Source organism: Amblyraja radiata, chromosome 3, assembly GCF_010909765.2.
Source record: "Amblyraja radiata isolate CabotCenter1 chromosome 3, sAmbRad1.1.pri, whole genome shotgun sequence".
NCBI lineage: Eukaryota > Metazoa > Chordata > Chondrichthyes > Rajiformes > Rajidae > Amblyraja > Amblyraja radiata.
In genome coordinates this window covers 34,111,090-34,138,307 of record NC_045958.1, presented here as the reverse complement: position 1 = coordinate 34,138,307, position 27,218 = coordinate 34,111,090, and the positions used below count along the sequence as shown (strand labels likewise).

Sequence of the window (27,218 nt, the reverse complement as noted above, 5' to 3'; positions counted from 1 at the left end):
ATAAAGACAAAACATTATGTAGGATATGACAGCAAATATTATTGTTTTCTTATTTAGCACATTCTTACAGGGTGGTGTAACCCATTTAAGGACAGTCTTGTGCATAGCCTAGGTCGCACCACACTTTGGTACTTTTTTATCAGTACACGGTGCTCATTTATCTTCAAACATTATTTCAAAGCTGTGCAATTATGGGAATCCAAGATAAAACTCAGACTTCAAAATACTTTGTGTGCCAGAGATGTGTGAAAATAATTTGGATGTGAATGTTTCTGTTTAGTTTACTTTAGTTTAGTTTAGTGTTGAATAACAGCACCGAAACAGGCCCTTTGGCCCACAGAGTCTGTGCCGACCAGCAATCCCCACACACTCACACTATCCTACATAGAAACATAGAAAATAGGTGCAGGAGTAGGCCATTCGGCTCTTCGAGCCTGCACCGCCATTCAATATGATCATGGCTGATCATCCAACTCAGTATCCCGTACCTGCCTTCTCTCCATACCCCCTGATCCCTTTAGCCACAGGGGTCACATCTAACTAACTCTTAAATATAGCCAATGAACTGGCCTCAAACCTTCTGTGGCAGAGAATTCCACAGATTCACCACTCTCTGTGTGAAAAATGTTTTTCTCATCTCTACACGCACTAAGGACAATTTACAATTTTACTGAAGCCAATTATCCTACAAACCCGTACATCTTTGGAGTGTGGGAAGAAACTGGAGCACCCAGAGAAGACCCACAGAAGGCACGTACAAACTCCACATGGACAGCACCCATAATCAGGATCGAACCTGGGTCTTTGGTGCTGTAAGGCAGCCATTCTACCGCTGCGGCACCGTGTGATGTGAGAAAAGGGTAAACTTATTTTTTAGCTTCAGGATAATTGCATAACTATTTAGGTAGGGCAAGCTTGGTGCTTATAATAACAGTAATATACAGAGAATGACATCATATTCTGAAACAAGTTTTCACTAGCTTTGTAAAACCAAGAAACTGCTGATGCTGACAACCAAAATAAAAAAAACAGAATGTGTGAGAAATGCTTTGCTGGCCAGGCAGCATCTATGGAGAGAAAAAGAGTTAACACTTCAGGGTGTTGGAAGGAACTGCAGATGCTGGTTTTCACCGAGGATAGGCACAAAGTTTTGGACTAACTCAGCGGGACAGGCTGCTTCTACGGAGAGAAGGAATGGGTGATGGTTGGGGTCGAGAACCTTCTTCAGACAATTCAGGTTGGCGATTTTTCATGAGAACAAGGAAAAGTTTTCTATTGCAGGCAAAAAAGAGAAGGTGGAGAGAACAAAAGGAATGCCTGTATTAGGACGGAGACAAAGAGAAGTGACTGATGCCAATGGTGGTGGTGCTGGCTGACAAGTGGCAGGGAGACTTTATATATTGTAAGCAATCTTTGATTGTTTCTTATTGGTACATATTGGTACATATGACACTCAAACACTCATGGCCCTTGACTCTTGACAATCTATCTGGCCAAGATGTAAATATATGGTGATGAATAAGGACAGGAGAGAAAGACCAATAAAAATGCTTGAACTGTAGTTTAGTTTAGTTTAGAGATACAGCCTCTTCGGCCTAATGAGTCTGCACCAACCAGCGACCCCCATGCATAACAATATCCCACACACTAGGGACAATTTACAATCTTTACCGACGCCAATTAACCTACAAACCTGTATGTCTCTGGGGTGTGAGAGGAAACTGGAGCACCCGGAGTAAACCAACATGGTCATGGGGAGAACATACAAACTCCATATAGACAGCATCCACAGGATCGCATCCGGGTCTCTGGCGTTGTTAAGGCAGCAACTCTACCGCTGCACCACCTTGCCATAGCGAACAGAACACTGGGGTTCCTGGCAATTTGAATAAAAGAGTCACAGAACAATACAGCCCTATGACTGGTCACACTCATGCCATCTATGGAGCGCCTACCTATTCTAATCCCATTTAACAGCACTTGGTTGATAGCCTTTCATGAATTAGTTATTCAGGTTGCTGTCCAATTATGTCTTATATGGTCTAAGATTCTATGCCCCCATATTCCAACCACCCTTTGGATGATAAAAAAATATCTTCTCAACTGTTGAGGATGAGGGCAAGTTCTGGCAGGCGGAGGAGAGTGCTAGTGGAGGGAAACTAATTGAATCTCTGTTCATGATCCCTGATACCTTCCTGCTGAGGAATGGAGGTCTAAAGGGACTGGACATCCATGGTAGAGAGGTTGGTGAGAGTTGTTGGGTACATGTCAAATTTCCTAACCCTTCTTAGGAAGTAGAGGCATTGGTGTGCTTTCTTGGTCTTTGCTTCAATATGGGTGGTCCAGGAGAATCCTACATTCACATCCACATCACATCTGAACATCACAAATGTTTATAACAAATCGTGAGGGTCCCAGCATCAATCCATCATTGCCACAGGCCTCCATACACAAAAAACAATCCTTCACCATCACCCTCTGCCTCCCATTCCCAAATGCTATTTTGAATCCCATTTTCCAATCTCCATTTTCTGCCCTAGATTCCATGAGGTCCAATGTTTTGGATCTGTCTCCCAGGTGGCACCACAATACATACCTAACTGAATCCCTGTGCATCAAAAATATTGCTCTTCTCATGTTACCTCAAAAATGTTTTAATATGGTCAGACAAGATTTCCCCCTGGCAATGCCATGCTCATCATCTTTCATTAATCTATCCTGTTCCAAGCTTAAATTAATTCTGTCCCTCAGATTTTATTTCTAATAACTTACCTCGTACAGATTTCAAACTTACAGGCCTGGAATTATTTGGTTAATCTCTGCTGTATATTTTTAATAACGGGGACCACATTTCCTGTATGATCTGGCGCCTTACATGTGGCCAGTGAAGATTTAAATATCAGTGTCAGAGTATCAACAATCTCCATCACTCACTTCCCATTACAACCCGGGAAATACTTATCAGGCTCCAGGGAGGTATCTGTTATTAAGTTCACTAAGATATCTAATACCTACTCCTTTTTAATGCTCTAGAATTTCATTAAATCTTTCCTAAATCCTCAAACTACAATGTCCTTCACCTCAGTGAATTAAGGTGACAGCAACTGGGAATTGTGAATGGAGCTCTTACAAGAGTCTGGTTGTAGTCCTGATGGTGTTATAAGTCTGTGGGCTTGACATGGATATCAGTTGTTACACTATCACTTGAGATAGTGATGTAAAAGTCAAGAAAGACAGGGAAAGTATCAGATAAGGACCATGTAAAATGGAGAACAGGGTAAAAATTGGCATCAAAGGTAAAGAAACCTTGGTACAAGAGCAGGAAGCAACTCCAATAAGGTCATCATTGTACCAAATGCAGAAGTGAGGAAAGAGGCACCTGAAAAGAACAATAAAAGGACAGTTTCATGCACCCCCACAAATGGGCAGGTGCAGCCTGGGCCTATACAGCATCCTATTACCGTGCCTTTGATTTTGAGAAAGTGAATGTAGTTGAAAGAATTGCTGTCCTGAGAACTAACACAATCAAAAGCAGAATCTTCGATTTTCCAGCATCTGCAGTTCCTTCTTAAACACAAAAGCAGAAGTATAGTTGGTGAAGGTGCTAGTTGGAGCTCTGTGCAAGGAAGAATTGAATGGCCAACAAACCGTTTTGGGGTGGAATGGAAACAGAATGATTGGATGTCCTTGGTAAAAGTGAGCTAGTAGGGGACACAACATTGGAAACTATCTAAGTGGCAGAGGGTATCAGATGTGTCCTGGCTATAAACAGCACATATAAGCAGTAATTGCACTGTGAATATCTTGTCAACAATTATAACAATCATCTGGGTCCTGACATTTACCAGTTCAGTTAGAATCATGATCTAAGGATTATTTACATTGTTCCATGTTTCAGCTACATGAATCATTCATGAATTTTCTGTTGAATGTATAAAGTAAATGATGAGAGGTGAGTTCCTTACCATGTTAGAGCTTGACTGTGCCTTGTGTACCAAGCCACTATTTGTTGTGCTAACTTAATGTAAGTGGAGCATTCTGTCACCCATTCATCCCAAATGTACCTCTTGGGACCAAGTAAGTGCATTAGCTTAAAAAGACACAAAAATGCTTGAGTAACGCATCGGGTTAGACAGTATCCCTGGAGCCCATGGCAGAACACGCAGATTAGTTTTCCTATTGTGTTTACTGAGAGATTTCAGTCAGCAATGAATTGCTAAATGAACAAAATGTTCTCTTACTCACTTTCAGCCCAAGATTGCATTAAATGTTACCTGGTTCATAATCTTCACACAACAGGAATTGGCAGTGACTGTCCAGCCCAGAATAGAAAGTGATGCCAAGTAACTACAACAATAAAATATATTGAAATGTTTCAGTGGAGCAGCAGAGGATTCAGAAAGGAACATTTTTTTCATGTAAAGGAATGAAAGGGCAGAATTTCTAAAATGTCTTTAAAAATTGCCAATAATAAAAAAATGCGAAACCTTCTTTTTGTTTCCTTGTTTTGATTTGCTTCTAAATCTGTCTTCCCGCCAGAGTAAATAAAAAAAGAACAACATGGTGCCTTTTAGTAGCTTCAATCAGCCAGCACAAAGCTGGTGCACAGGATCCCAGGATAATCTCTGCCTCAGCAATCAAAGCAGCAGTGATCCATGTCAAGGTGAGATAGGTTTCTCAGGAAATGTTCTAAAGAAAACATTATGTGTAGCAGCAATAACAAGGCCATCTCAGAACTTCTCCCTTCAGGAGCCACCGGAAAGAAAGGTGGACTGACCTCTTTCCCTACTTCCAGAAAACAACTCTTTTATATCAGTGTTTGCCACCAACGAATGGAGATTCCCATGACCATACATTTGCGGAATTCCCATCAGCACAAGGCAGCTGCTGTTATCATTAGTCCACTTAAAGTGATGTGTATTTAGTCGCTCAAAGGGTACAGGAGAATTCCCTATTCATCCATTTAAATATCCATGTCCAGGGATCAATGGGAGGGGAGCAGCAGTGGGACTGCTAATTTCAAATGGGAAAGGAAATTCTGCCTGTTGTAAAAGGAGTTGACAATTCACTATTGACTGCTTTGTATTGCCACCCAAGACCAATTTCACACCCCCTCCTTTATGTCTTTCTCCTTTTGTGCACACTCTCCGTCTGAGGAAGAACACACTGCTTCTTAACATTGCATTCATGTGCGACCTTAAAAAAATTGTGAAATACATCAAAGTAAATTGCTCTGCTTGTATTGCAGACCTTCATGGTGTGTGGTTTATTTACCAGGGTGATATATTAATAGTAAAGATTTAAATCTATTAAGAAATTGAAGCACTGACTCCCACTGCTTGACCTAGTTGTTGGTATGAATTATAAGGCTGGAGATTAGTATCGAGCTTCCATGGTATCCTAATGCAAACCTGTTGTTTTCCACAGGAAGCTGCACCTGGTTCGATACTTTAATATCATTTGGCATACAGACTAAGCCAGCTGAGACTCTTGTTGCAACATTCTGATTTAAATTGATCCTGACATGCACAAGGTCCAGGAATATAGCCAAAATATATCGAAGCAAATATGTTCCTGTGTCTTTCATGACAACTCGTTACAGTTGCACTGATGTGAAACAGAGATTTTAGCTGTTGTTTATTGCACAGCAGCTTGAGAGAGTTAAGTTTGCTGCATCTTTCAAATAAAAAGTCAGGGCTGCTCTGAAACATGTTGAACTCTTCTGGACATCCATCTGTCAGAACTCAATACAGCATTTGCTTCAGTTTGTGCAATTACAAAATAAGAAAGAATGCTGAGGCAGGAAAATACAGTTTTAATATGTATTGTTTGAAAATATACTGATGGTGGGAAAAAGCTTTGGAGTGAATTTTCATCACTTCTCTCCCCTCACAATGGGTCCACTTTAATCAGTTTAGTTTATACATACAGTGCATTCAGAAAGTATTCAGACCCCTTCACTTTCTCTACATTTTGTTACGTGACAGCCCTATTCTAAAATGGATAAAATTCTTTTTTTTTAATCTTCAATCTACACACAATACCCCATAATACAAAAGCGGAAACAGGTGTTTAGAATTTTTTGCAAAGTAATTAAAAATAAATAACTGAAATATCACATTTACGCAACTATTCAGACCCTTTACACAGTACTTTGTTGCGGCACCTTTGTCAGCGATTACAGCCTCAAGTCTTCTTGGGTATGATGCTGCAACCTTGGCACACTGTTATTTGGGTACTTTCTTCCATTCTTCACTGCAGATCATCTCAAGCTCTGTCAGGTTGAAAGGGGAGCGTCGATGCACAGCTATTTTCAGGTCCCTCCAGAGATGTTCGATCGGGTTCAAGTCCGGGCTCTGGCTGGGCCACTCAAGGACATTCACAGACTTGTCACAAAGCCACTCCTCATTGGCTTGGCTGTGTGCTTAGGGTCGTTGTCCTGTTGGAAGGTGAACCTCTGCCTCAGTCTGAGGTTCAGAACGCTCTGGAGCAGGTTTTCATCAAGGATCTCTCTGTACTTGGCTCAGTTCATCTTTCCCTCTATTCTGACTAGTCTCCCAGTTCCTGCTGCTGGAAACCATCCCCACAGCATGATGCTGCCACCACCATGCATCACCGTAGTTATGGTATTGGCCAGGTGATGAGCGGTGCCTGGTTTCCTCCAGACATGACGCTTGGCATTCATGCCAAAGAGTTCAATCTTGGTTTCATCAGAGCAGAGAATCTTGTTTCTCATGCCTTTTAGCAAACTCCATGCGGGCTGTCATGTGCCTTTTACTGAGGAGTGGCTTCCGTCTGGCCACACTACCAAAAAGGCCTGATTGGTGGAGTGCTGCAAGTATAGTTGTCTTTCTGGAAGGTTCTCCCATCTCCACAGAGGAACTCTGGAGCTCTGTCAGAATGACCATCGGGTTCTTGGTCACCTCCCTGACCAAGGCCCTTCTTCCCCGATTGCTCAGTTTGGCTGGGCGGCCAGCTCTATGAAGAGTCCTGGTGGTTCCAAAGTTCTTCCATTTAAAAATGACGGAGGTCACTGTGCTCTTCGGGACTTGCAGAAATTGTTTTATGCTCTTCCCCAGATCTGTGTCTCGACACTATCCAGTCTTGGAGGTCTAGGGACAATTCCTTCGTCTTCATGGCTTGGTTTTTGCTCTGAGATGCACTGTCAACTGTGGGACCTTATATAGACACCTGTGTGCCTTTTTAACTCATGTCAAATCAATTTAATTTACCACTGGTGGACTCCAATCAAATTGGAGAAACATCTCAAGGATAATCAATGGAAACAGGATGAAAGTAAGCTCAATTTTGAGTGTCATAGCAAAGGGTCTGAATACTTATGTAAATGTGATATTTCAGTTATTTATTTTTCATTGCTTTGCAAAAATTTCTAAACATCTGTTTTTGCTTCTTCCTTCTGGGGTATTGTGTGTAGATTGATAATTTAAAAAATGAATTTAATCCATTTTAAAATAAGGCAGTGACGTAACAAAATGTGGAAAAAGTGAAGGGGTCAGAATACTTTCTGAATGCATTGTAATGCGCGGAAACAGGCCCTTTGGCCCACCGATTCCGTGCTGACCAGCGATCACCCTATACACTATCCTACACACACACTAGGGACAATTTACAATTTATACAAGCCAATTAGCCTACAAACCTATACATCTTTAGAGTGAGAGAAAACTAACCCTCGCGGTCACGGAGAGAATGTACAAACTCCGTACAGACAGCACATATAGTTAGGATCGAACCAGGTCTCTAGTGCTGTAAAGCAGCAACTCTATCTCTGTGCCACTGTGCCACCCTAATTATTATTGAAAGATATCAGTCCAGCATTAATATCCCTTCCTTGATTGTCCCAGAGAAGATGATGATGAACCGTGACAGTCCACTTGGTGGAGCACACTGATGTGGGATTGGAAATTCCACGACTCTGACTCAGTAACCTGTGACATATTTCCAAGTGGTTTGTGACTTACCCAGGAATAAGTTTATGAGTTTAGTTTATAGTCACTCATACCGAGGGACAGTGAAAAGCTTTTGTTGCATGCTAACCAGTCAGCGGAAAGACAATACATGATTACAATCAAGCTATCCATGGTGTACAAGTACACAATGAAAGGAATAACATGAATGATGAATGTGAATTTGGAGCTGGTGACTTTTCCATCTGCCTGTCGTCCATCTGTATCTGCACTGCAGGACAGTTTAGCAGCTGCTAATCAAATCTTTGCAAATTACTTCAGCTCATCTTGTAAACTGTACATAGTGCAATCAGCAGTGGAGGACATGAATGTATTATGTGAAGGATAAGATTCTAATTAGGCACGTTTGTTGTCCTTCAATGGTGTTGAGTTTCTTGAGAGTGATTGGAGCTGAGCTCTTTCAGGGAAGTGGACAACGTCCCATCACATTTCTGCCTCGCTGATGATAGAATGTCTTTGGAGAGTCATCAGGCTCTGAGCTGTTCCTGTGAGAAGAGTTTCATGGACCACTTATTTAGCAGTTATGTATCTGAGCGTGATGGTGGGCTACTCAGTGATAGTAATGCTGTTGGGTAGATGGCTGTCTGGCCATGAGCTGCCCAAGCCTAAATGTTACTTAGTTTTGCTGCATGGGGCACATAATTCTTCCTCATGTGAGGAGTTTCCATTGAGCATTGTGTTGTGACCCCTACCAGCAAATCACATATATACATATACAAATCACAAATGTACATATATAGAAGCCCATAGATGTGCATCGTGAAATAGGACCATAGAGTGAAACAGCATGGAAGTTCGGCAATTTGAGCGCCCTGGAAAGGAAAAGACTACAAAAAGTAGTAAACACTGCCCAGTCCATCATCGGCTCTGACCTTCCTTCCATCGAGGGGATCTATCGCAGTCGCTGCCTCAAAAAGGCTGGCAGTATCATGAAAGACCCACACCATCCTGGCCACACACTCATCTCCCTGCTACCTTCAGGTAGAAGGTACAGGAGCCTGAAGACTGCAACAACCAGGTTCAGGAATAGTTACTTCCCCTCAGCCATCAGGCTATTAAACCTGGCTCGGACAAAACTCTGATTATTACCAACCACTTTCTGTTATTTGCACTATCAGTTTATTTATTCATGTGTGTATATATTTATATCATGGTATATGGACACATTTATCTGTTTTGTAGTAAATGCCTACTATTTTCTGTGTGCTTAAGCAAAGCAAGAATTTCATTGTCCTATACAGGGACACATGACAATAAACTAACTTGAACTTGAAAAAAAAAAAAAAAAAATAGGCCCTTCGGCATAACTTGCCCACACTGGCCAACATGTCCCAGCTACACTAGTCCCACTTGCCACGTTTGGTCCATATCCCACCAAACCTATCCTATGCACGTACCTGCCTACCTGTTTCTTAAATGTTGGGATAGTCCCTGCCTCAACCACCTCCACCGGCAGCTTGTTCCATACACCTTCTACCCTTTGTGTGAAAAAGTTACAGCTCAGATTCCTATTAAATCTTTTCCCCTTCACCTTAAACCTATGTCCTCTGGTCCTCGAGAATGAAACCATGAAAGAATATGCAACACTTAATCTGACATGATTTGTGAACTTCAGATTTAAGAAATTGTGTGGCCTCAAACACCAGATCTGGAGTGCCCTGGTAAGGTTAGAGCTTTATCTTGAGACCCTGCCCTTACTTGGGATGCTGTGGAGAATTCAAGGCATTCATCTTCTTCAAGATGCAGAACATAAAATGCCGGAGTTACTTAGAGGGTCAGATAACATGGCCAGAGGACATGGACAGGTGACATTTGGGGTTGGGACCCTTCCTCCAGGGATGCTGCCTAACCCACTGAGTTACCCCAATATGCTATTGTGATGTCTCAGCAATTTTGTACTGTAGGCTGTTGTGGATTCCCAGTCAGCCAAACAGACAGAGAAATATCTGATCAAGGAAAGTCCAATAAAACGGATATTTTTTTTTATTTGGTTGTCTAATGAATTCCTCGGAGCTCTCCAAGATTTATAAGTGTGTTCTGTGCCTACCCTAGTTCTGGCTTCACCAACATACCCCACCACAGAACTATACTCTGTTCCTTCATGCTTTCCTTGGCTCTTACCATGGTTTCTGGGACCTCTCCTCCCCTCTTGCCATCTCGGGTTTCTCGAGCGAAAGATAAAATGCTGGAGTTAGTCAGTTGGTCAGGCAGCCTCGGAACATTTGTCAAACCATCCATTTCCTTCCACAGGTGCTGCTTGACCCACTGAGTCTCTGGCGTCTAGGGTTTCTAAACAGGTTCTGAGTGAAAGCCATCGGCCTCATTAACTGCAGCCTCGAATAATCCTTGGCCACTATCATCTGGGAAAATGGTGTTAGGGGGGGGGGGGGGGGGGATGGGTTTGATTGTCTTCCTCTCATCTGCACACCACCCTTGGGAGCTACAAATATCAAAGACTAGTTTTCCTTCACTTAGTTTGTGATGTTGATGTACAAAGAACAGGATCAGCCTGAAGGATGACTTGAAATGTTGAAATTAGAAACTTGGGTCACCAGGCTATGATTCTGTTCAAACAGGTGAAGTTTCAGAAGTCACTTCAATGTCAGAAGCGAGCGAAAAAAAAACCAGACAATGCACTCACTTCTTCAGAGAGTTTTATTTAATCATCAGTTGCTTCGGTGATTGAGGCAAATTATACCTGTATATAAGCTCTGAGCCGACTGGCAATAAAGTGCATTTGTCAGAGTCCTAACGTGGTCGGCAAGCAAGAATAATTACATCTTTTCTTCTCGCTTTACAATACAATACTAATTTATTGTCATTTGAGCCCCAGTGAGACTCAAACGAAATTTTGTTTCCACAGCCATACAAACAAAAACAATGTCCTACAGACATACACACAATTAAGTTCACACAAACATCCATCACAGTGAACCCACTGTGTTGGAAGGCAAAGTCTTTTCTCTCCCCTGTTCTCCATGACTCTCCCGATGTCGAAGCCCCAGGCGGGCGATGATAAGTCCCACGGCCATTTTAGGCCGTGCCGGGCGATTTACGGCCCCGCTCCCGGTCTAGAAGTCTCGAAGTTGGAGCCCCCGGCGGGCGCTGGAATGTCCCATGGCCATGAAGCCGTGTCGGGCGATGTACTTCCCCGCTCCGGGTCTTTCCAACCCTGCGACACGGGCTGGAGAAGTCGCGTTGCGGGAGCTCCGGGAAGCGGTCTCTCTCTCCCCCCGGACCCGCGAGCTCCCGATGTCCCAGTCTACCGGACCTGCGGCTGCGGTGCTGAAGCCTCCGAGCCCCAGGAGTCGAGTCGCAGCAGCGAGTCACCACCGCTCCCCACGCACCGAGGCCGGCCAGCCCCACGATGGTGAGTAGTCCGCAGATCCGCATTCTCCCGAGCCCCCGGGTCGTTCAGGTTGGAGGCCGCTCCACGGTGCTAGGCCCCAACGACAACGGAGACCCGACGGGGAAAAGGTCGGGTCTCCCGAACAGGGAAGAGATTTAAAACGGTTTCACCCTCCCCCCCCCCGCCCCCCACCCCCCACATATACCCATTTAAAACCAAGCTTAAAAAAACACAAACACTACATTTAACTAGACAAAAATAAAAAAAAAGACGGACAGGCTGTAGGAGCCGCTGCAACGAGTCGCGCCGCCACCAGGAACATGTACAATTGTTTTTGTACCCCACTATCTCTACACTTGATGGGCTGAAATAAAACCTCGCACAGGGACTTCTGTGTGCAATGCAGCAGAAAGGTGGTTAGTGATTAGTGAAGCCTTCCTTTGATCAAGGAATCAAAGGTTGAGGTATTTCTCTTCAGCTTGTGACTAAAGAAAAGGTGTGTTCTCAACTCATTTATCATCTGTCTGCTGTAAAGCAAAACAAAAAAGAAAGTTAAAAGATATGAAAGAAACGATTGAGAATCATTTGATCATAATGATACACAGCCAGTCTTGAGAGGTGCAATGTAAAAGAGATTTATCTTCTCTGCCTTTGCATCTAAACAGGTCACTTAATTGGTACCCTCAACACCTAGTTCAATACCTATGCTCTTGATGTCGAAATATTCTTACCGCAGTATCTATAGGATGCAGGGCCAGATTTAGATGAAGAGAGGCCCTAAGCTGTTCCACTTGTGAGGCCCCCTCCGCGTTGGTTTTCAGCGCTGGCGGCGAGGCAGCGACCGGACAGCAATGGCGGCCAAATCTCCCACAATTCAAAGCGAGGGAGAAAGTGCCCAGCGACGAACAGTTGCCATTGCAATGCGCATGCGCAGGGCGGCCGATGATGTGCTGACCGTGGTTGTGCGCATGTGCATGGGGGGAGGACGTGCAGGCAGCAGCAATGCGCATGTGCAAGGCGGCCTGTCGTGCCGGCGGATGAGGAGCGAGCGGAGCCCGGCGGCCCGGACACGGATAGCGGGGAGAGATGGAGAGAGAGAGATAGAGATAGAGAGGGGGGCCCGCCCAGAGTTGAACGGTAGGTGGCCTGCCTTGGCCGGAGGCCCCCCTAGACCTCGAGGCCCTAAGCTTAAGCTTGTCTAGTTTATAGGTAAATCCGGCCCTGATGGGATGCACCGGCTAAACAACAGCAATAAGCAGATGCTGGGATCTTGCATAGAACACAAAGTGCTCCTCCCTCCCTCCCAGCTTTCTTATTCCCCCCTCACGCACCCTCCAACAATCAGTCTACAGAATTGCCCCCACCTTTCATAATCACCTATCCATGTTCTCCAGAGATGCTGCCTGACCCACTGAGGTGCTCCAGCACTTTGTGTCCTTTTGCTGAAATAACTCAGTGGGTCCCGACCTGAAAGGTTGACTAAACATGTCTTCCTGAGATGCCGTCTGACCTGTTGAGTTACAGCAGCATTTTGTGTTCAACACTAATTTGACAGTGTGTAGGAAGAAACTGCAGATGCTGGTTTACACCGAAGATAGACACAAAATGCTGGAGTAACTCAGCGAGTCAGGCAGCATCTCTGGAGAAAAGGAACAGATGACGTTTCGGGTCGAGACCCTTCCACAGACGACAGCATTTTCCTATCCCACAGCAGGAGGAAGGAAGTGCATCCTGATATTCAAGACCGTGTGGAGTTTATAAAACATGCTGCCTTTGTAATTCACAAGTGTTATTTCATCACTCCTGGGTCTAATTTCGAGAAATCCATATCTAACAACTTCACAAGGAAGCTGCCAAATCCATTGGGTTCCACACATATAACGTAGGCTGCTGCCTCTCTGGGACACCCGTCCCTACAACATGCCTTTTTACTGATGTGGTTGGCCTTTCGATTGCTGAATGTGTTACTCTAGGCCGCAGAGCAGCAACAGGAAATCTGTTCCAATGTTGCAGCTCCTGCTGAGATGGTGATAAAGCCTGGACTTTTTCCAAGTCTTATGTCAGGCAATCACAACGACTGCGCTGCTTACCTTTAACTTCTGGGATCTCTCCCTCCCACTTACTAATTCAAGGTTCTCAAAATGGTGGCACAGTTGCGCAGCAGTACAGTTGCTGCCTTACAGCGCTTGCAGCACTGGAGACCCGGGTTTAATCCCGATTACGGATGCTGTCTTACCATGTTTATATGTTCTCCCCGTGACTGCATGGGTTTTCTCGGGGATCTACCGTTTCCTCCCACACTCCAAAGATGTACAGGTTTGTAGGTTAATTGGCTTGGTACAAGTGTAAATTGTCCCTGGTGTATGTAGGATAGTGTTTATGTGCGGGGTGATCGTTGGCCGGGTGCGGTCTCGATGGGTCGAAGTGCCTATTTCCGCGCTGTATCTCTAAACTAAACTAAAATGTTTTGATGGGAGACCATCTGCCCGCTATTTGGTTGAATCCCAGCAGTTAAAAAAATTCCATAGCCTTTGTTGTCTGGGAAAGCAATGGGAACGGAGTGTGTGCTTGGGTTCTACCTACCCACGTAGCATTCCTTGGGACTTGCTTGAGCTATTTTTCAAGGGAAAGATAGTTGAGGAGTGTATTCATCTGACATTGATGTATGACTGGGAAGGGCCTCAAGATCCCTAAAGGAAGAAACTTTCTCCTCATTCAATATGGCCGAGTAATTGATTTTTGTTTCCTTTATCAATTGCTTCCTATCTTCTACCAGTAGGAAGTAATTGCCAGGATGTTTAATATACTCAGATATATCACTGATATACAGTATCTGATATTACTGGGGACATTTTCAAATGCTGAAATTAAAATATAAGCATGCTATACATTCCTATGGAAAAAGAAATTACTGTGAATGTTGAAGATTTGAACCAATTCTGATAAAAGGTAATCATCCTGAAATGATAATCCTGTTTCTCTCTCAGATGCCATCTATTCTGCAAAGTAATTTTAGCAGATGGTGCATTGGTTCATTGTTTTCTATCCGAATCTACTGTATTTAACTTGAAGAATAATAAAGAACATAAAGGAAATTTGTAAATCATTCATTGATCAGTCCTCAGAGTGTCATTTCAGGGCCAGGATAACACTGAAAATTCTCCATCGTACAAGAATAATGGCTGAAACCATACATTTAGTTTCCTTTAGTTTAGAGATACAGCGTGGAAACAAGCCCTTTGGCCCACCGAGTTGCACCGACTAATGATCAACCGTATACTAGTTCCACCCTGCACACTAGATCAATTGACGTAAGCCAACTCACCTACAAACCGAAGATAGACACATAAAGCTGGAGTAACTGAGTGGGTCAGACAACATCTCTTGAGGCCTAGGACAGAAAGGTCAGTGTGCGAATGGGAAGGGGAATTAAAATGTTTGGCAACCGGGAGATCAGGTACTGTAGGTACAGATGGACTGAGCGAAGGTGTTCAGCAAAACGATCGCCCAGTCTACGTTTGGTTCCGTCGATGTATAAGAGTCCACATCTTGAACAATGGATACAGTAGACAAGGTTGGAGGAGGTGCAAGTGAACTTCTGCCTAACCTGAAAGGATTGTCGGTGTCCCTGGACAGAGTTGAGGGAGGAGGTATATGGACAGGTGTTGCATCCCCTACGGTTGTGAGGGAAGTTAACTGGGAAGGGGGTGGTTTGGGTGGGAAAGTATGAGCTATGCCCTTGGCCTCCTCCATTGTCAGAGTGAGACCAGATGCAAATTGGAGGAACAGTATCTTATATCTCGCTTGGGCAGTTTACAACCCAGTGGTATGAATATTGATTTCTTTAACTTCAAGTAACCCTTGCTTTCCCTCTCTCTCCATCCCTCCCCCACCTAAGACGCACCAGCTTCCCATTCTCACTTAGCAAACAGCTAGCTAACAATGGCCTGTTACCTTTATCATTGTTAGTTTTTTGCATATCTTTCATTCATTTGTTCCTTATCTCTCTACATCACTGTGCATATATCTCATTTACCTTTCACCTGACTCTCAGTCTGATGAAGGGTCTCCAAACGAAACGCCACCCATTCCTTGAGATCTCTCCAGAGATGCTGCCTGTCCAGCTGAGTTATTCCACCATTTTGTATCTATCTTTGGTTTAAACCAGCATCTGCAGTTCCTTCCTACATGTCAAATACAGCCTAGTTATAGGAAGGTACCATTACGTTGGAAAGGGTGCAGAAGAGATTCACCTGGCTTGCAGGTTTGTGTTGTCGGGTGGTATAACATAGAACTACTGTATGGGTGATCGATGGTCAGTGTGGACTCGGTGGGCCAAAAGGCCTGTTTCCATGCTATCTATATTACTAAAAGTAGGTATGTTGCAAAGCCTACCTGAAGAGTCGCTGAAAATCTGTCACTGTGGGTGTGCGCGGTTTTGGCGCCGTTTAGAGGGGACGGGTTTAAAACGCGATTTACTCTAGGCTGTTCAAATCGAAGATGTTCAGCCTAGTTAATTATTAACGAAAAATCGCTGGAAGACCCCGTCGCAAAAGCTATTATTAGTTTTAAAGGCCTCGTAAAATAGTTATAGTAGTTTAAAAATCAATCTCTAAACCCGCGACCGCCAGCAACTGCAGGGTCTCATAAAGCAAATATCTGAAGGTATGCTGTATATTTTTACATTAAAAAGGGCTTCTAAAGATCCCTTTATACAAAGTTTAATATTGCGAGTAGCTCATTTTGGGCCCATTATATCCCGCAGTATTTTTCTGGGCATTTGGGGCACAAATCTACCGCAATGTGAACGTTCTAAACCAGCGCGTTCCACAGGGACCCACTGGAAAGCTGATTTAAATGGGCATTTATTTACAGCAATTAAACACTAAATTCCTTCCATTTGGTCTATAAATTAATGTAAATGAGATTTAAAAATCATGTTTTATTGTGAATTATTTGTGAATATTATTTGGACATTTAGGCTATTTAAAAATGTTAATCATTTATTAAGAAATGGATAGATGTTTAGATCTAGTAATTGAAGTCTGAAATTAGCTACAATTAGGTAACTAACTAATTATATGCTTTAATTTCAGGTCATCCAAGTTAGATTATTTTATATTTGTTTCAGAATGCTTCAATCTATGATAACTGAAAATTTCATTCAGTTCTCTTAATTTTTAAGAAAGTTATGGGCTTTTGACTGTTCACGATCACAGCTTTTTTGTTATGTCCATAGAAAATCAATAGGGAACAAGATGCTAATTTCCCAGTATGAAAATGGCCATAACTTTTTAAATACTTGAGATATGAAAGTGAATTAGGTGTCAAATTAAACTTATTTTTATGCTTTATCTGATGGGATAAATTGCAGACTTGATTTTTAAAATCTCAAAATTTTGTAACATTGCTACTAAAAGTAAGATCTTGACCGCTTCCTGTTTTTCAGTTTCATGATTTTTGAAAAAGCGCTGCCACTTACGTCTGTGATTTTTGGCCATCTTACTCAGAGTCCCCCTCCGCTGCGCAGGACAAAAGGATTTTTCCCATCGATGAAAAATAAAAGAGTTATTAATGTTTTAAAAATGTTGACATTCTCTCTGCTGCCCCCGTTAGTGGGAGGGGGGAGGGACTATAAAACCCGGAAGAGTTGTGCCTCACTCAGTCCCTGCAAGATGGAGGAAGAGAGAGGGTCATGTCTCTCTGAGCTGTAAATAACACTAAACACATGTCTACTCAACTGTGAGTGCCCTTAATGTGGTTTGAAAATGAAAATGTGGTTGCTTTGAAGTGCTGCACTGCAAATGGTTGTTGGTGGTGGTGACTGCTTTGAAATGCTGCACTGCAAATGGTTGTTGGAGGTGGTGATTGCTTTGAAATGCTGCACTGCAAATGGTTGTTGGTGGCAGTGACTGCTTTAAAATGCTCCCCTTCCAACCAGACAGAGCTTGAGAGGATCTGTAGAGAAGAATGTGAGAAATTACCCAAATACAGGTGTGCCAAGCTTGTAGCGTCATACCCAAGAAGACTTGAGGCTGTAATCGCTGCCAAAGGTGCCTCAACAAAGTACTGAGTAAAGGGTCTGAATACTTATGTAAATGTGATCTTTCAGTTATTTATTTTCAATTACTTTGCAAAAATTTCTAAACACCTGTATTTGCTTTTTTTATAATGGGGTATTGTGTGTAGATTGATGATTAACAAAATGAATTTAATCAATTTTAGAATAAGGCTGTAATGTAACAAAATGTGGAAAAAGTGAAGGGGTCTGAATATTTTCTGAATGCACTGAATTGTATGTTGTGGCAATTTAAGGGCAACCTCTGGAGCTCGAGAAGATATTATAGTTATGTTTTTTTTCATAGTACTGTAGTTACAACAACAAAATAAAACATCTATCAAAAGGCCAAAGGCCACGTTTCTTTGTTGTCTGATGGTCAGATTGAGTTTTGAGTCACTGACTTTTTTGCAGGTTTGTGATTATGAAACAGTTAGTGGAGCCCTCACAAAAATAAGCTTTGTGCTTATTTCTTCTTTTTACCAACAGTGAATTTTCCATCCATAAGCATTATCTTCAATTGTAGAATTCTGTAGGCGTAAGTCAAGAAATAGGACATTCCACGAATTGCACTGAATTGTACTTGAAGACTGAATTGTCGAAATAGAATTGGGAAAAATAGAACCAATTTTATGGCTAGGTTATCATAAAACTCTGACTCAACATTGATTCTTTGCTTCTGTTCATAAACTACGTGTGGCAAAATGACCCCGATACCTTTACCTGATCGAAGATAGACACAAAATGCTGGAGTAATTCAGCGGGCAGGCAGCATCTCTAGAGAGAAGGAATGGGTGATGTTTCTGGTTGAAGGAAGAAGGGTCTTGATCCGAAACATCACCCATTTCTTCCCTCCAGAGATGCTGCCTGTTCCGCTGAGTTACTGCAGCATTTTGTGTCTATCTTCGGTGTAAACGGCATCTGCAGTTCCTTCCTACACTTACGTTTGTCTGTTGAAGTTTAACGCGACTGAGACAATAATTCACTACCCAATATCTATTAAATAATCCTTGATGCAAGTCTCCAGGTTAGAAAACAGCAGAAATGTTATCCTAATTTTTATTGAAACCTTTTGGGAGACCTAGATTGAGGCAGAGCCTGGTTGTTAAGATCATAGGTGCTGGTCCAGACTCCTTCACATTGGGCCTTGTATTTCCTAAGTAGCCTCAATGAAACTTAACATAACAGTCTGTGGACATCGATTCACCTGACATAAATGTTAAGACTTTGGCCTGTGTGTCTGCAGATAACTGTGAATCAGAAGGATAGCAAGAAATGAATACATAATGCTACTAAGGCATGCTTCAGTTTCCCTCTACTTGAATGATGACAGTGTCCTGGAATCAGGGGCATGTGTTAGTGGCATTATATATTAATATATAATATTAACCCTGACTCCTGAGCCCGGTAACTTTTCTTAAATACCTGAGTTATTTAATGATTCAAATCTAATTTCCCAATGGTCAGGGTGGGATTTGAACTCTTATTTCTGATCAGTAGCCCAGAAATTTGGTTGCTTGCCCTGTGATTTACCCATAGCACTAATGTACTCCACAGAATAGGCATAGTGTTACGAAGTATGACCCAAGCACTTGATGAGAATGGATCAGAAGGAGAGGAAAAACTGAGAATTTGACGATCACTCTTCTGTGCTTGTTTCTTTTTAACAACAAGAAAAGAGTTGTCGGTTTAGTTTAGTACCTTCCAATTTCTGCTGCTGCTGCTGCTGTTCAAGCCTGTTCCCTTGTAAGAGGTGTCATCTTGCACACAAGTAGAGAAATAGTCTTGACCTGTTGTAAGCAGTAGGAGTACGGGCACAGTGACAGATATGTCAAAGCTGTTTCATATCAAGACTGTCATGAACGATTCATCATGCAGCTGGATTATGTTACAATGCTTTTATTTGTTTAAGCCTTTGAAGATATGCTTTTGCCAAAGCATTCAATAGAATGTTAATAAATAAAGAACAGGCATAGACAGTCAGCACAAATACACCTATATTTAGTGAAGGCTTTATGCAGAGCAGTATTAAAAAGGCAACAAGTTATCCGGCAATACATTTGCAAACTGCTTTCTTCGCTAGTGTAGTTGGTAAATGGAACCAAACAAAGGGATCTGAGATTGCCTGTTGTTAAGGGTCACCTTATTCACCATCTAACTCCAGACATTGCTTTGGAGCTGTAAGCAGGGTAGCCTTTCTTATACCTATATCACTGACCAATATTTTAACTTTGGTAAACCATGGAATAGAATAATGCAAGATACACAAAATGCTGGAGAAACTCAGCGGGTGCAGCAGCATCTATCAGCTGCTGCACCCGCTGAGTTTCTCCAGCATTTTGTGTACCTTCGATTTTCCAGCATCTGCAATTCCTTCTTGAACACAATAGAATAATGCACTTGCCTCTTTTTAAACCACAGGTACTATTTCTGCTCTCTGCGTTAATTCATTCAACCATTGAATGCTGTCAATGATTTCTTCTCCACCTTTAGGCTTTGAAAATATTTACAAGCAATTGTTTACTGCAAAAGGGAAACTACAATTTTTTTAACAATTCCCTCAACCTTTGCCCTTAAAGAGGTGCCATCGGGGTCAGGGCCATTGATAAAGACTATGTGATCATCAGTAGGGCCTTTGACAAGGTCCAGGATGGGAGACTAGTACAAAAGGTGGCTGCAATTTGTCACACTGGATCCAAAATATTTTTGATGATGGAAGTGGTATGAGGTGGAAGATTGTTTTTGCTATTGGAAGCTTGTGACTAATTTGTACTGTTGGTATACATGCTCGAATTCTTGATGTTTCTTACATACATTGACTATCTGGATATGAATGCTTAGAAAGTTCACATACCACAGGGCGGCAAGACAGTACAGCGGTAGAGATGTTGCCTCACAGCGCCAGAGGCTTGGGTTCTTCCCGTGACCGGCGTGGGTTTTCTCTGGGTGCTCTGATTTCCTCCCACTCTCCAAAGACATGTAGTCTAATTGGCTTGGTAAAATTGTAAATTATCCCTAGCGTGTGTAGAATAGTGTTAGCGTGCAGGGATCGCTGGTTAGCATGGACTCGGTGGGCCAAAGGGGCCTGTTTCCGTGCTGTATCTCTAAACTAAAAAAACTAAAAAAGATGTGAAGATTGGTTGTGCAGTTAATAGTGTGGGGGAACAGTCTTTGCAAAAGAACAATAGTGAAGAGTAGATAAAATAGACGGCCAGTGCAATTTAATCCAGGGAAAATGTGAGATTAGACACAAAATGCTGGAGTAACTCAGTGGGTCAGGCAGCATCTCTGGAGAGAAGGAATAGGTGACGTTGGGTCTCGACTCGAAACATCACACATTAAGTCTGAAGAAGGGTCTTGACCCGAAACATCACCCATTCCTTCTCTCCAGAGGTGCTGACTGTCCTGCTGAGTTTCTCCAGCATTTTGCGTCTACCGATTTAAACCAGCATCTGCAGTTCTTTCCTGCACAAATTATGAGGTTATGTATTTTGAATGGATGAGTAAAGCTCAGGGCTGCCAACATTGGGTGAGAGTTGGGAGTGAGAAATTGCGAGAGACCAGGCCCGAGGGAGTATAGCCACCGGGGGGGGGGGGGAGGAGAGTGTCCCCCTCCCATTGGTACAGAACATTTGCATTTTTCAGCTTGAAATTGTGCAATATGGTGCATACCGTTTGGGGGTCTTTTAACTCACACTTGAATGCAATATATATGCTTTAAATTGGATTGGAGTATTTTTGAAAGGGGGGAGGCTGTGCGATCACTGATCACTGGCCTTGGGAGTACCCGGTGAGGGAGTGGAGCAACCGAGTGGGGAGAGGGTGTGGAAGAAGGGTGTCCCCCCCTCCCAGGGTAGGAACATTTTGAAATTTGATGTATTAAAATCATGTTTTAGTGCACTGTAGAAGTATGATTTCAATGTTTTTTGTATGAAGTATTTTTAAGAGGCAACTTTTTAAGGGGTAACTTTATCCACACAAAGGGTGATGGGTGTATGGAACAAGCTGTCAGAGGAGGTAGTTGAGGCAGGGACCATCCCAACATTTAAGAAAAAGTTAGACTGATACATGGATAGGATAGGTTTGGATGTATGGACCAAAAGCAGGTGGCGTAGCTGGGACATGTTGGCGGGTGTGGGCAAGTTGCACCGAAGGGCCTGTTTTCACACTGTATCACTCTATGACTACATTATACCTCCACCATGCATGAATGCTTCAAAATCAACTGATCGAGTTTTATTGCCATATACTCAAGCATAGAAACATAGAAAATAGGTGCAGGAATAGGCCATTCGGCCCTTCGAGCCAGCACTGCCATTCAATATGGCTATTCATCTAAAATCAGTACCTCTTTCCTGTTTTTTCCCCATATCCCTTGATGTCGTTAGCCCCAAGAACTAAATGTAACTCTCTCTTGAAAACATCCAGTGAATTGGCCTGCACTGCCTTCTGCGGCAAAGAATTCCACAGATTCACAACTCTCTGCGTGAAGAAAGTTTGTTCTCATCTCAGTCCTAACTGGCCCCCCATTTATTCTTAAACTGTGACCCATGGTTCTGAACGCCCCCAACATCGGGAACATTTTTCCTGCAGTTACAGTAAGTGAAAATCTAGCAGGCAAGCAGGATGCTTTCACCAACCACCCCCATTTGAAGTCCACTTTCTTCCACCGTATCTACCCAGTGCTTGGTACTTACTTCCAGCAGCCACTGGTTGTCCTCCAGGATGCACCGAGCCATAGCCTGATCCATGCCGGTCACCTGGGCGAATTTGGCACAGAGACTCTCACGGCAGCGGCGTAACGCTTCGACGCCTCCAACGGCCCGAGACTCTTGCATTGAGGCTGCTCCATGGCAAGAGCTGCAGTGAGCGACTCGCCAGCCCGGAAAACACTCTCCAGCCCCGCTCCCCGTCCGCATCTGTCCCCGCCGCTGCTTCCGCGTCCAACACCCGCGGCCCATGCAGTTGATATGAGTTTTGAAATTTTTGTTGATCACAGAATTTCTCACAACAGAGCGAGAGAAATTTGTGATCAGCGTGAGAATTTGGTGAAATGCGTGATTCTCACGCTCAATGCATGGGAGTTGGCAGCCCTGCCTCTCTATCCCCCTCTCCCTCTCTCCCCTCTCTCTCTCTCTCCCCCTCTCTCTCCTCTCTCTATCCCCTCTCTCTCCCCCTCTCTTTCTCTCCCCTCTGTCTCTCCCACCTCACTCTCCCTTCTCTCTCTCCCCTCTCTCTCTCCCCCTCTCTTACGCTCTCTTTCCTCTCAACCCCTCTCTCTCTCCCCCTCTCTCTCCCCTCCCCCCCCTCTCTTTCCCCTCCCCCTCTCTCTCCTCTCTCCCCTGTCTCACCCCTCTCACTCTCTCCGCTTCCCTCTCTCTTCTCTCTCCCCCTCTCTCTCTCCCCCCCTCTCTCCCTCTCTCTCCCGCGTCTCTCTCCCCCTCTCTCTCTCTCCTCTCTCTCTCACCCCCCTCTCTCTCCCCCCTCTCTCTCTCCACCCTCTCTCTCCACCCTCTCTCTCCCTCTCTCTCTTCCCCACCTCACTCTCCCCCTCTCTCGTCCCCTCTCCCCTCTCTTTCCCCTAACTCTCTCTCCCCTCTTTTCCCCCTAACTCTCTCTCCCCCCCTCTCTCTCTCCCCCTCTCTCTCTCCTCTCTTCCCCTCTCTCCCCTCTCTCCCCCCCTCTCTCTCTCCCTCCCACCTCACTCTCACCCTCCCTCTTCCCCCTCTCCCTACCACCTCACTCTCACCCTCTCTCTCGTCCCCTCTCTCCTCTCTCTCCCCTCTCTCCCTCTCCCTTCTCTTTCCCCTAACTCTCTCTCTCCCCTAACTCTCTCTCCCCTCTCTTCCCCTAACTCTCTCCCCCCTCTCTCTCTCCCCCTCTCTTTCTGCTCTCTCCCCCTCTTCTCTCTCTCTCTCCCTCTCTTCCCCCGTCTCTCCCCCTCTCTCTCTTTCTCCCTCCCTCTCTATCTCTCCCTCTCTCTCCCTCTCTACACACTCTCCCCTCTCTGTCTCTCCTCTCACCTCTCTCTCTTCCCCCCCCTCTCTCTCTCATCTCTCTCTCCCTCTCTCCCCCATTTCTCCCTCCCACCTCACTCTCCCCCTGGCTCTCTCTCCCCTCTCTCTTTCTCCTCTCTCTATCTCCTCTTTCTCTTTGCCCCCCCATCTCTCTCTCTTTCCCCCTCTCTCCCTCTCTCTTCCCCCTCTCTCTCCCATTCTCTCCTACCCTCTCCTCCCTCTCCACCCCCTCTTTCTTCCCTCTCACCCCTCTCTCTCTTCCCTCTCTCTCTTCCCCCCCCTCTCCCACCTCACTCTCCCCCCTCTCTCTCCCCTACCTCTCTCCCCCCCTCTTATCTCTCTCCATTCATGCCCCCTCTGTCTCTCCCCTCTCTCTCCTCTCACCCCCCTCTCTCTCCCCACTGTCTCCCTGTCTCCTTCCCCTCTCTCTCTCTCCACCTCCCTTTGAGAGTCTGTCCCTTCGGCACAGAGACTCTCGCGGCATCGGCGCGACGCTTCCGATGGCTCCGCGGCCCGGGACACTCGCACGGTCCGGAGTGCTCCATGGTGGAGCTGCAGCGAGCGACTCGCAGCGCCGCAAACACTCGCCAGTCCCGGCTCCCCGCATCTGTTCCTGCCGCTGGTTCTGCTCCCATCCCTACCGCAGCCCCTGCTCTCCAACACCCGCGGACCATGCAGTTTATCCGAGATTTGACATTTTCGTTGATCACAACATTTCTCACCACTGAGCGTGAGAAATTTCTGATGAGCGTGAGGGCGTGAGAGTTTGCTTGAGGGTGTGAGTCTCACGCTCAAAGCGTGAGAGTTGGCAGCCCTGAAGGCTGGAATTGTTGGACCCTAAAAACGTACCAAGGAAACGAGGAACCATGATGGGCATGTACAAAAATCCATGAAGGCAGCCGTGTAGTGCAATAAGCAAGGTATATACAGGATACTGTTCTTCATGAGCCGAGGCATAGACTACAAGAGCAATAACATAAACCACATTGGGTTGAAGGGCCTATTTCAGCGCTTTATGATTTAATCTATGTTCATGACATGGGTTCCCAGTCTCTTCATTTTGTAAGCTGCCTGCATCAGGCAGAAAATAGGGAGCACACATATGCCATTGCTGATAAAGGGTTCTGGAGAGGGTCGGGTTGTCCACAGTTGCATTTGCTCTGTGACGGTGACTCACCAGCCTGTGCCAGTGCTCAGGATTAGTGTCATGTCAGGAGCTGTCTAAAATAATTCTTCATTTCTTAAGATAATAACACTTGCTTGACATTTCCGCTCTAGTGCTCATGTAAGATGCTGTTGCAAATATGATAGAGTTGCAATGCCAAATGTTCCTTCACAGAATCATTTAGGTATTGTGAAAGCATGTCCGGTCTACAGATGGAGTGACGTTTTGAGCAATTAATGAGAAACGAGCATGGTGGCAAAGACAAGTAATATCTTTCGTAATTAAACTGTCAGAAATGTTGCCCATCAGGGAGAGAAATGTCGAAAGGTTTGATAAGTATAACATTTTTTACCCCATGTTTTTACTGATAATACAGCAGAATTAAGAAATGGTTTCTCCCAAGTGGACCAGAGCATCATCAGAATGATGGAAGAGGTAAGATAGAAGCATAGAAACATAGAAAATAGGTGCAGGAGTAGGCCATTCGGCCCTTCGAGCCTGCACCGCCATTCAATGGGATCATGGCTGATCAAGGGCATAGGCCTTCCCGAAGTGCCACGCCAGCGGAAATAGGAACCCACCGGAGGCTCGGCGGACAGCGGATTGGAGAAACTGACCCAAGGGCCCGGCGGACCGCGGAATGGGGAACCCGCCCCGATGGCCCGAACCCCTGATGGACTGAAGTGCTCCAGTAGACCAAGCGTGTGGGCGGACATGGCTGCTCGTGCATGTGTAAATATGCAAAAATAATTCCACTATGCAGTTGCACAGTGACAAATAAAGCACATTGACCCATTAACCATTATGAAGGAAATAGCTCCAGTGTAATGGCGTTCTCCTAAGTTTTGTGTAAATTGAAAACAAGTCCACATTATGAACCTCATATTAACCTACTCACAATAACCAAAATAAGGTGCTGCATGGAGGTGGAAGAATGGTTGAATCAATTTAGGCATTTAAAAAAATGTAATTTAGGTTAGGATACCAATTTGTGGGCAGCAGAATAATTATCCTTTTGTTTGTTTGTTTTTCTCATCATCCAAGCGTATTAGCCTCACTGGTACTCCATGTCTTTGTTTTCCTTAGTCCAGTTCTATCTGTTGTAATCCACCTAAAACTGGTGTGATACCAGAGGGTACAGGTTAAATATCCCATTGTTTTCACAGAGGCAAAGAAGGAGCAGTTATGCTTGCAAATTTGGAGGCTGACTTAAGAGCCTAGGGCAAGCTATTCGCAGATTCATGGCTCAGGAATTATGATTCCGTGTGTTAGTTTGGCTTTAGGCATGTGTTTTATTTTTCATTGTGAAAGGGCACAGAAAATACGAGCTTGGCCCTGGGGTTAGTTTTAAATCTGCCTGTATCTCTTTAAATTATATTACATTTGTTTCAGATTTGTTTTGGGACAGTTTTGCTCTCATCTAACTCCCTATTAAATATAGCTAATGAACTGGCCTCAACTACCTTCTGTGGCAGAGAATTCCAGAGATTCACCACACTCTGTGTGAAAAATGTTTTTCTCATCTCGGTCCTAAAAGATTTCCCCCCTATCCTTAACCTGTGACCCCTTGTTCTGGACTTCCCCAACATCGGGAACAATCTTCCTGCATCTAGCCTGTCCAACCCCTTAAGAATTTTGTAAGTTTCTATAAGATCCCCCCATTAAACATTAAAGATTCTGTGTGTTAGTTTGGCTTTAGGCATGTGTTTTATTTTTCATTGTGAAAGGGCACAGAAAATATGAGCTTGGCCCTGGGATTAGTTTTAAATCTGCCTGTATCTCTTTAAATTATATTAAATTTGTTTCAGATTTGTTTTGGGACAGTTTTGCTCTCATCTAACTCCCTATTAAATATAGCTAATGAACTGGCCTCAACTACCTTCTGTGGCAGAGAATTCCAGAGATTCACCACACTCTGTGTGAAAAATGTTTTTCTCATCTCGGTCCTAAAAGATTTCCCCCCTATCCTTAAACTGTGACCCCTTGTTCTGGACTTCCCCAACATCGGGAACAATCTTCCTGCATCTAGCCTGTCCAACCCCTTAAGAATTTTGTAAGTTTCTATAAGATCCCCCCATTAAACATTAAAGATTCTGTGTGTTAGTTTGGCTTTAGGCATGTGTTTTATTTTTCATTGTGAAAGGGCACAGAAAATATGAGCTTGGCCCTGGGGTTAGTTTTAAATCTGCCTGTATCTCTTTAAATTATATTAAATTTGTTTCAGATTTGTTTTGGGACAGTTTTGCTCTCATCTAACTCCCTATTAAATATAGCTAATGAACTGGCCTCAACTACCTTCTGTGGCAGAGAATTCCAGAGATTCACCACACTCTGTGTGAAAAATGTTTTTCTCATCTCGGTCCTAAAAGATTTCCCCCCTATCCTTAAACTGTGACCCCTTGTTCTGGACTTCCCCAACATCGGGAACAATCTTCCTGCATCTAGCCTGTCCAACCCCTTAAGAATTTTGTAAGTTTCTATAAGATCCCCCCTCAACCTTCTAAATTCTAACGAGTACAAGCCGAGTCTATCCAGTCTTTCTTCATAAGAAAGTCCTGACATCCCAGGAATCAGTCTGGTGAACCTTCTCTGTACTCCCTCTATGGCAAGAATGTCTTTCCTCAGATTAGGAGACCAAAAC

At 44.1% G+C, this 27,218-nt stretch overlaps 1 long non-coding RNA gene across 1 annotated transcript; it reads right to left on the bottom strand.

Moving 5' to 3' along the window:
• Positions 1-1,958: 1,958 nt before the first annotated feature.
• Positions 1,959-20,715, bottom strand: LOC116970655. Its single transcript, XR_004411236.1, has 3 exons — positions 20,706-20,715; positions 17,066-17,069; positions 1,959-2,159 (listed from the first exon to the last, which is right to left on the bottom strand). It is a non-coding gene; the product is annotated as an uncharacterized LOC116970655 (long non-coding RNA).
• Positions 20,716-27,218: the final 6,503 nt, after the last annotated feature.